Here is a 10,726-nt window from a genome sequence, read left to right as displayed (position 1 = left end):
ATTTTAAAACAAATATATTTAGGACAGGGAATAACTTCCTGTGCTTGCTGATTTTGTCCACTAAAACTAAATTAGATACTTGGTTCTTAGAGTAGTGTAAATAAAATTGTCACTGGTAGTTAATGCTCTATTTTGGGAAGACATTCTATTGTAAATTACTAGGAGTTCCACTGATGAAATTCAATTGGAACAGAATATGGCTCAAAACATCTTATTTATAACTCAATTTAATAGGAGATATAACATACTTCATTTTTTTCAGCTTTTAGAATAATGGATCATAAAGCCACATATTCTTGTCAGGGTATTCACTAAACTTTACACTCAACTTCTATTGTCATCCTCTGTAGTAGCCTAAAAATAAGTTTGAAAATGTAGATAGGGCAAAAAGTTAGAAGGATAATTTATGTTTCTAGTTCTTTGTTTCACTGATTATTCATTCAATGAATTTTTTTTTTTTTTGAGCACTTACTTAGGATTGGAGAAATGTACTCAAAGAACACAGAAATAAACAACGGCAATTCCATCTCTGCTTTCATGGAGTTTATAGTCCATATACAGTTTATATGACAATCAGCTAGAAAAAAATATTTGCATGAAAATACATTTCTTGTATGCAGAATGGTGAAACAGGAAGCTTTCAGTCTTTGGAGTCAGGCCAACCTGAAACCCAATCCTGCCTCAGGGAGAGCCAGTTTTCATGTTTTATCCTCCTCAAAAAATAGGGATGGCAGGAACAAGCTTTGCGATATGGTAGACTAAGCTACTTCCTGGACTCCTGCATCCTACAGCATAGTGCTGGCTTGAGCCCTGGTTGCTCTACTTTGCATTCCACTTCCTGTTAATCTGTTGATGTAAGCAGCACAAAGTGGACCAAGAACTTGTACCCCTGTCAGCCATCTGTGAGATCAGAATGGAGTTCCTGGCTTTTGACTTCAGCCTAACCTAGCCCTGGTTATTGCATCCATTTAGAGGGTGAACTAGTAGATGGAATTCTCAATTAAAAAAATAAGTCTTTTAGAAAAAAAATAGGAATTGCAATACCTCCTGAAGAGAATTCTTCTGAAGATTAACTGGGATAATATCTGGGAAAGGCCTGGCAATTAATAGGTATTCAAATCATTCCCTTTGCCTCACTTATTTTCCATTAATATAAAACTAGGTAACATAAATTTGGCAGTAAAGTTATTTTCCTCTATTAAATTTAAGATGTTATTCAATAAAAAAGTGGAATTTTAGATTATAAGCCAATCCTAAACCTTGTTCCAAAGAAGGTCATGTTTTTTTTTTCTTTTATTTAATGAATATAAATTTCCAAAGTACGACTCATGGGTTACAATGGCTTCCCCCCCCCATACCGTCCCTCCCACCCACAACCCTCCCCTTTCCCACTCCCTCTCCCCTTCCATTCACATCAAGATTCATTTTCGATTATCTTAATATACAGGAGATCAGCTTAGTATACCTTAAGTAAGGATTTCAACAGTTTGCTCTCACACAGAAACATAAAGTGAAAAATAATAGATGATTTTTTTTAAATGATGATGAAATCAGATCAGACCTATTGTCATGTTTAATCCCAGTGAGAGTCAAGTTGGGAATTGATAATTTCTTTTTTTTTTTTTTTACAGAAGATCAGTTTAGTGTACATTAAGTAAAGATTTCAATCGTTTGCACCCCCATAGAAACACAAAGTGAAATATACTGTTTGAGTACTCGTTATAGCATTAAGCCTCAATGTACAGCACATTAAGGACAGAGATCCTACATGAGGAGTAAGTGCACAGTGACTCCTGTTGTTGACTTTACAAATTGACACTCCTGTATATGGCATCAGTAATCTCCCTATGCACCAGTCATGAGTTTCCAAGGCTATGGAAGCCCCTTGAGTTCTCCGACTCTTATCTTGTTTAGACACGGTCATAGTCAAAGTGGAGGTTCTCTCCTCCCTTCAGAGAAAGGCACCTCCCTCTTTGAAGACCTGCAAAGAAGGTCATGTTAACATGAACTGTAATAAATTAAAATGCCCAAAGTCTATATTTTATTTAATTAATTAATTAATTTATTTATTTATTTTTGGCCAGGCAGAGTTAGTGAGAGAGAGAGAGAGACAGAGAGAAAGGTCTTCCTTTTCCATTGGTTCACCCCCCAAATGGCCACTACAGCCAGCGCACTGTACCCATCCGAAACCAGGAGCCAGGTGCTTCCTCCTGGTCTCCCATGTGGGTGCAGGGCCCAAGCACTTGGGCCATCCTCCACTGCCTTCCCGGGCCACAGCAGAGAGCTGGACTGGAAGAGGAGCAACCGGAACGGAATCCGGCGCCCCAACCAGGACTAGAACCCAGGGTGCAGGCACCACAGGTGGAGGATTAGCCTAGTGAGCCACGGCACCGGCCCAAAGTCTATATGGTTTAAGTAACTATTATCACTACCTGAAGAAATACAAGGAGTATGGTCATTGTTGATAACGTCACCTGTAAGATTAAGTCTTCTACTTAATGTCTTAAAAATATAATTAAAATTAAACCCTAAAGGAATTTTAATATGTATGAAAGCTTCTAATGAAGATTAATATTTTCTTTTTTCCAAAACCCTAGTAATTAAAAGTTTTCCTTTTTTTTTTTTAAAGATTTTATTTATTTATTTTAGTGGTAGAGTTAGGGATGGAGAGAGGGAGAGACAGAGTTCACTCCCCACATGGCTGTAACTGCTGGAGCTGGGTTGATCTGAAGCCAGAAGCCAGGAGCTTCTTCAGGGTCTCCCATGGGGATGCAGGGGCCCAAGCACTTGGAGCATCTTCTGCTTTCCCAGGCCATACCAGAGAGCTGGATGGGAAGTGGAGCAGCCAGGACTGGAACTGGCACCTGTATGGGATGCTGGCACCACAGGCAGAGGCTTAGCCCACTATGCCATAGGACTGGCCCCAAGTTTGCTGTTAATTAAAACTACAGATAATTCCCTTAACTGTATTAGCTTTATTCAAATATCTGTTGATTATATAGATCTAAATAGTTTTAATTCCATAAACTTGATTGTCTTATACCTGAGAGAAAATAGCTCAGAATGTATGTACTTTATTATTTGCTTTCTGTGCATTTTGTTTTGAATAGAAAAACCTAGTTGTCCCTAAGGCAATGAAAACATTATTTCTTTTTTTCCACTTTTTCTATTGTAAGAAAATTGGATGAACATTGAAATAATAACAAAATTCAGTATACACTATTTTCAATGATGATAATGTCTTCATTAATTAAGAAATTTATTTTAGCCTTAGTTTTCAAGTAAATCTTTTTTATTGAATAACATCTTAAATTTAATAGAGGAAAATAACTTTACTGCCAAATTTATGTTACCTAGTTTTATATTAATGGAAAATAAGTGAGGCAAAGGGAATGATCTAAGTTTTTTTTTTTTTTTTTCATTTCCTTTCTGCCTTAAAATATCAGAGTCAAAGACCTAGGTGCAGCCTGTACTTGAAACCTGGCAAGTTGGCTCTGAGCACATGGTATGGGTATATATGGGAGGATGGGGATCTGCAGGTGTGTATCATCTTTTGTTTCCTGTTTTTTTTTTCTGGTTGCAGGGTGCAAATAAAACACCTGGGAATGCCTGCTTCACTGAGCAGTGGAGGGACAAGTTTACTACTTATCTCAGAGGTCTGGATCTGCCTTTTAGGGTTCCCACTTGTGTTTCCAGCATTGTAGGAAAACCTAAAATTTTTCATTATGTTATCTCTTTTTTAGAAAAACAATAACTAAAGGGAGAAACCACACAAATAACCAGATGTGTTACACCAAATTTTAGCACATTGCAGACCTTTTCCACCATATTTTCCCTTCAGTCAACTGGTATAGATATGAGTGCAGTCATGAAAGAAACAACACAACAAAAATAATTAGTTATGGATTTGAGAAATGACTGGCTTCATTATCACTTGCTTTAGTCAACGGTGTTGGGTCACCATAAAATATAAGCAGGTAAGTCAAATGAAAGTGGAGTAGCAAAGCTTTATGAACCATCAAGTCCTGGGTCTGAGCGCAACTCCATCATTTCACAGCTTCATGATACATCCAAGTACTTACCTCAAAGAAGACTCAGTGCTCATCTGTCAAGTAGAGAACATTGGTATCCCCTCATGGGACTGAATGCAAGTGATGTGAGATAATACATGCATATGTCATGGCATGGTGCCATGCATCCAGTAAACTTATCACCATTATCATCATCCTGGCTCATTTTGGGACTGTTTTATTACAGCTGCATTGAAAATTAAGTCAATGCACTATAATCCCATATGGTAAACACATGAACACATTCCACATGAAACACACATACAAAAATCTCAAATTCATATCCAGTTTTCTCTTTTAACACAAATGTACTGAATAGGCACAAAAATTAATCCTTTAAACATACTTAAGTTAGAAATTATCATTTCTAAATTTAAAATGCACATAACAATATGTCTACAGGAAGTGAAATGATGAGATTTCCCTTGACATGGAATGAATGTCATTTTTTAGTTTTAAACCATTTATATAGCAATTAGCATTACTTATCTAAATTCATTTTGAAACTATGACTGCTGCTGGCCCTTCAAGAACCTGTAATGGCTATCTGTTTTTGATGAATTCTTCTAGGGAAATTCGTAATTTTTAGATTTTCACCAATATCAGGGTTTAATAATTTCCGAAGATTTTCTTCCCTCCTCTCCACACCCCCACACCACCAAGCAACAGAAAGCCATGAGATTCAACAAAATTGTTTGACAATGTTTTGTTAACATTCGGCATTCCACAACCAATCCACATTTTTTGTTTCAACTGGCTTTTCTTTGTCACATGAAATCTACCAAAATGTATGGGATGATCAGAAAAGAGGATACCACATTTCACTGAGTTTCGAATCAACAAAGGAACATGAGTTTAGAGTTCCCAAAATAACTTCTTTAAAAAGATTAAGCTTGTACATAAACAATACAGAAAAATTCAACTGTAGTAGTTTAAAATGGCTCTCTGGAAAATAGATTCAAAAAGAATGCATTTATATAGTATCTTTGCTCTTTTTATAAGGTCTCAACAGATTTATAACATTTTTAGGTATGCTTCTCAAGTTAAGTATAAATACCACTAGTCGTTTTTATTCGTACTGTAGAGATGAACTCTTTCATTTACCAAACTCAGAGGACAAGCAAACATGACTCTAGAGACTAGTACAGGTCTCAAGCTCAAGGACATCGCAATAAGAGGAAAAAGGGAAGATGGGAACTTCTCTGCATCTGTTACAAGGAACAACAGCTGTCTTCTACTTATTTTACCCAAGGAAGTACCAAATACAGATGATCATTATTTTCCTCCAAAATATTCACTAAACACAGATAGCTAAAACTGACGTTTGCCCTAGCACCTTCAGACTTCATTTCTGCCCATCCTAATGCCTGTTGTAATAAAAGGAACAATTTCTGAGAAGTTGGATGAGAACAGAGCACCGGTGAGAATCTACTAAAGAAGCCTGTGTTGAATGGTCAAAAGGCTGACTGTGAAATTGAAACTGCTTCTAAAAAGTTCATATTCATGTAAATTCATCTGAGATCCACCTCAGTTTAATCTCCCAGTGCATCGGAGTATCAAAACTCATTTCCCAAAAGATCAAGAAGTTGCCAAATTTCAAAAGAAGGGAAAATCAGCAGGGAATGACTAACCTTTCCTATATCACAAAGAATTCACCTTGCAAAAGGCAACTAGGCTTCTCAGCCACAGAGGGGACACAGTTGGGAACATCAGAAAGAGCACGACCTTTCGATCCGAGTAGCAGCGCTAGGTGGCAGGGGAGAATCCTTATACCTACACGCTCTCCACATAGCTCTGGCTGATGCCTACTGCATTGCTATCACCTTCACCTTCTCTTTTGTGTCAAAGAGAAGCTTTTAGGCCGACATCAGTGCCAACAGTGGCCTCTTCCTTGCAGGGAAAGCTGCTGTGAGCGAAATACAACCCTTATCCAGCCTTTAATTGCAGCTCATTTGACTGGTGGAATTAAGCACACAAGGAAGAGATTTAGGGTCTAGCCACACATTCCTAATTTTCAGTCTAGCAGATCCCATATCAAAATATATCCCCAAATCAATAAGAAACAAACACACTGGGGGGGCTATGAGAACCCCTCAAGTGCTGACTTACCGAAGAAGCTGAGCCTCCAGAGAAAGCCCGAGAGGACGCCTGTCTCTCTGACGCACCCTCACACTTGAAGAGATTTCAGCTGAAACTGCCTGAAACTTGATTGGAGTCCACGTGCAGAACCACTCAGGAACGTGGTCTGTGAATGCAGTGGCTGTGATCACCTTTTCACTACTCACAATCCTTGAAGAAGAGGTTTTTAAGAAATCAAGCTTCACTATGGTTTCAACCCCTCTAAACCTCATTTGTACTATTTAAAATAGTACTATTTAAAGGGTTGTTGTGGGGAGCAAATGAGATGGTTGATCCTGGAAAAGAGTTTTGTATGGCGCCTCAATAAAGCACTCAATGAATGTAAGCTATTGTGTTACTACCACCACTAAATGAGAAAAGGTTAGCAGATGTTTTAAAACAAAGAGCAGCCATAGTGATTGTCATTCTCATCATTACCACTTATGTTCAACCAGTTGACTCGCTGTTTTCACGGGCACACCCTGGAATTTCCCCCTCTCTCTTCAGTTTCTAGGCCACAGTGGCTACAGCTCATGCGGGGGGATCACAGAAAGAGGAGTCTGAGATCTGCCTTGCGACTCAGCAGCTAGTGAAGCTTGGGTGATTTGTCTCACTCCCTGAGCCTCGGTTTTCTCCTTCTGAAAATGAGCGTGTTAATGAGACTTTGCTCCATAGGTTATTTATGAGGATGAGATGGCATAGCATCCAGGACGGAGTACGAATTCACTGGACTTAGTGGCTGCTATTGGCACTGTTAGTATTAGCATTCACTCTGCTTGGCATAACTTTCCCATCTAAATACCTGGTTCCTTTACATTTCAGTTTAAAAATGTCCTCCATGTATCCACATGTCTGTTCTCAGGTCTCCTTCAGACTCTGGGAATCAAGAAAGAAATTGGAGGTAGCTCTTGGAATTAAGGAGCTCCTTGTCTGGGAGTGGAAAGATGTCAGGTGTAGAAAGTTCTTAAAGCAATGAAGAGTGCCAAATGGCCAGAGACTTGTGTATTTTAATGGTGGTATTAATTTAACCTGGAAAAGATCTAGGACGGGAGACGATGTATACCATGTGCTGTTATGGTTGGGAGCATGGACTTTGGTGTTAAAAAGATCTGGAGTTAAATCTCAGCTTTGCCACTTCTTTACTAGATAATTTTGGGTAATAGTCTCTCCTGTGCCTCAGTTTCTAAATACGTACAATAGGGATATTGGAGAACCTAGATGAGTGACAGTGAAGATTACATTGGAAAGGCACTATAGGGGTGGTGCTGTGGCCTAGTGGGTAAAGCTGATACAGTGTCAGCATCCCAAATGGGTGCCTGTTCGAGTCCGAGCTGCTCCTCTTCCTATCCAGCTCTCTGCTGTATCCTGGGAAAGCAGTAGAAGATGGCCCAAGAGCTTGGGTCCCTGCACCCACGTGGGAGATCCGGAAGACACTCCTGGCTCCTGGCTTCAGATCAGTGCAGCTCCAGCCGTTTCGGCCAATTGGAGAGTGAACCATCAGATGGAAGATTCTCTCTTTCTCTCTCTCTCTATTCTCTCTCTGTCTCTCTCTCTCTCTCTGTCTCTCCTCTCTGTGTAACTCTTTCAAATAAAAATAAATAAGTCTTTAAAAAAATAATAACTCAGAAGTGAGAAAGAAGCAGGAACCAGAAGATAGGGCATCAAACATTAAAATGAGTCATTACCTGGGGCCGGCACTGTGGCATTGTAGGTTAAGCCTTTGCGTATGACTCTAGAATCCCATATGGTTGATGGTTTGAGTCCTGGCTGCTCTGCTTTCACTCTGGCTCCCTGTTAATGCACTTTGGAAAGCAGTGGAAAATGGCACAAGTGCTTGTGCCCTTGCACCCATGTGGGAGACTTGGAAGAAGCTCCAGGCTCTTGGCTTCAGCCTGGCCCACCCCCAGCCATTAAGGCCATTTGGGAAATGAACCAGCAGATGAAAGACTTCTCTCTCTCTCTCTCTCTCTGTTTTCTTCTCTGATACTCTGCTTTTCAAATAAATAAATAAGTCTTAAATGAGTCATTCCCTGTCTTGGTTTGCTTGGAACTGAAGAATTTTTCCAGGGAAGCAGGACTTTGGGGAGTTTCTAAGAAAACCAGCATAAGTTGATCTCCCTATGATTATACAATTTTGCCCTAGCAAATGGGGGCCTTGAAGACAAGAGTTTAGGCTGTATTTTTAGACAGTAAGAAGTTCTTGAGAAAGAGAAAATCATCTAGAAGTGTGTTTCAGGCAACTGGTCCACAAAATAAAGGTGTTGCTTCTTGTCCTTGCCAAGAAAGTCTCTTCCTCATTGCTCCATGCACAGTTCTTCATTTAGTGTATATCTCACTGTATCTGTGTCCAAGATTTGTGTGTATGTTCTCATAGTCTTACAATCTTTGATGTCAGGATTGAGAATGCACCATTGTATCTCCACAGGTCATATACATAAGAGCAACACACATTGAATCAAACCGAAAACCTATGATTCAGTACAACACAGTATCAATTGATGCTTACTGATCTCAGCTTAGAATTGAACATTGGGTTTCTGTGTGCCTGGTAATTATTCTTCTGTTTCCATATAAAGACAATCAGTTAAAATTTACATATGAAATAATTTTCTATAAAACATAAGGAAGGATTATTTCCTTCTCCATTAATGTTTTTAGTTGAGGAAATTTTTCTTACACATTCATTTGATTAACAAATGCTTAGTACTGTTGCATCCCAGTCCCTGATGTGGATCTGAGATACAGGTGAAAAGTCAAGATTCCCCAGTTAATCCCCATAAGGAAAGCAATGAGTAGAGCTCCCATGCCAGGTTCAAACTGGCTTCAACTTATTTTCAAATGATATTAGAACTTAACTACTCTATGGGAAGGTTTGTTTCAGGTACCATCAAAGCAACGAATTAAGCAAATAGCATTTGTATATTTCTATGTGTACAGGTCTGTGAAGAAAATTAAGATATATTACCCGGTGAAATAATACAGCACGGTGATTTCAAAGCCAAGGTTCTAGGGCCAGAATGACATGGATTCAAATCTCAGCTCTGCATTTAATTCACTTACCTTTGATAAGGTATTAACGTCTCTGAATCTCAGATTCTTTATGCAAAAAATGGGGAGGAAGAAACAGTACCTCACTGTTGTAAGAATAAAAGAAGGGGGCCGGCGCCGCGGCTCACTAGGCTAATCCTCCGCTTAGCGGCGCCGGCACACCGGGTTCTAGTCCCGGTCGGGGCGCCGGATTCTGTCCCGGTTGCCCCTCTTCCAGGCCAGCTCTCTGCTGTGGCCAGGGAGTGCAGTGGAGGATGGCCCAAGTGCTTGGGCCCTGCACCCCATGGGAGACCAAGAAAAGCACCTGGCTCCTGGCTCCTGCCATCGGATCAGCGCGGTGTGCCGGCCGCAGCACGCTGGCTGCGGCGGCCATTGGAGGGTGAACCAACGGCAAAGGAAGACCTTTCTCTCTGTCTCTCTCTCTCACTGTCCACTCTGCCTGTCAAAAAAAAAAATAAAAATAAAAAAAAAAATAAAAGAAGGGGCCAGTGTTGTGGCTTAGGGGTAAAGCCACAACCTGCAATGCCAGCATCCCATATGGGCTCTGGTCGTGATCCAGCTACTCTACTTTCTATCCAGTTCCCTGCTAACAGCATGGGAAAAGCAGCAAAGACCCATGTTCTTGGGCCCCTGCCACCCATGTGGGAAACCTAGGAGAAACTCCTGGCTCCTGGATTAGACCTGGATCAGTCCTGGCCATTGCAGCCATCTGGGGAGTCAACCAGAAGATGGACTATCTCTCTCTCCTGTGTCTCTTCCTCTTTCTCTGTAACTCTGACTTTCAAATAAATAAATGAATCTCCTAAAAAAGGAAGAAGAAAATGAAATAACATATGTAAAGCATGTAGCACTAAAAACACATTTTATGAAAAAATATGTTTCTGAAGTCCTTGGATAATGAAACATGTCTCAGTTGCTAGCTAAAGACAGGCTTCCTTGTTGACAGATCATTCACTCATTCACCCACTTAGGCTCACAGTTTATAATTACTTGGCTAAGCAAGTTTGTAAATTTCATAATTCTTAACAAACTTAAGTTTCTTGGGTTGGGGTGGGTTCCTGAGTGGTGAAGGAGATGAGCATTCCACAGGCATATTAAGAAATGGAATTAGGATTAATATCTATTAGAGAAGGAAAAGATGCCATTATGATAAAGGCCTCAGTTATCTCCACAAGATGCTATGGATGGACAGGGCTGCTTTAGGATTTCCAATATTAGGGCAAAAGTATTGGGGTTTCATACTCATTTTAAAGGGAACAGGGTATTGCAGGGTATTGCCCTGAACTGGGTCTCTCTCTCTCTCTCTCTCTCTTTTTTTTTTTTTTTTTTTTTTTTTTTTTTTTACAGGCAGAGTGGACAATGAGAGAGAGAGAGAGAGAGAGAGAGAAAGGTCTTCCTTTGCCATTGGTTCACCCTCCAATGGCCGCTGCGGCCGGCGCACTGCGCTGATCTGATGGCAGGAGCCAGGTACCTATCCTGGTCTCCCGTGG

Source organism: Oryctolagus cuniculus, chromosome 10 (genome assembly GCF_964237555.1).
Source record: "Oryctolagus cuniculus chromosome 10, mOryCun1.1, whole genome shotgun sequence".
In the NCBI taxonomy this organism is placed as follows: domain Eukaryota; kingdom Metazoa; phylum Chordata; class Mammalia; order Lagomorpha; family Leporidae; genus Oryctolagus; species Oryctolagus cuniculus.
Note: the sequence above shows the minus strand (reverse complement) of the source record.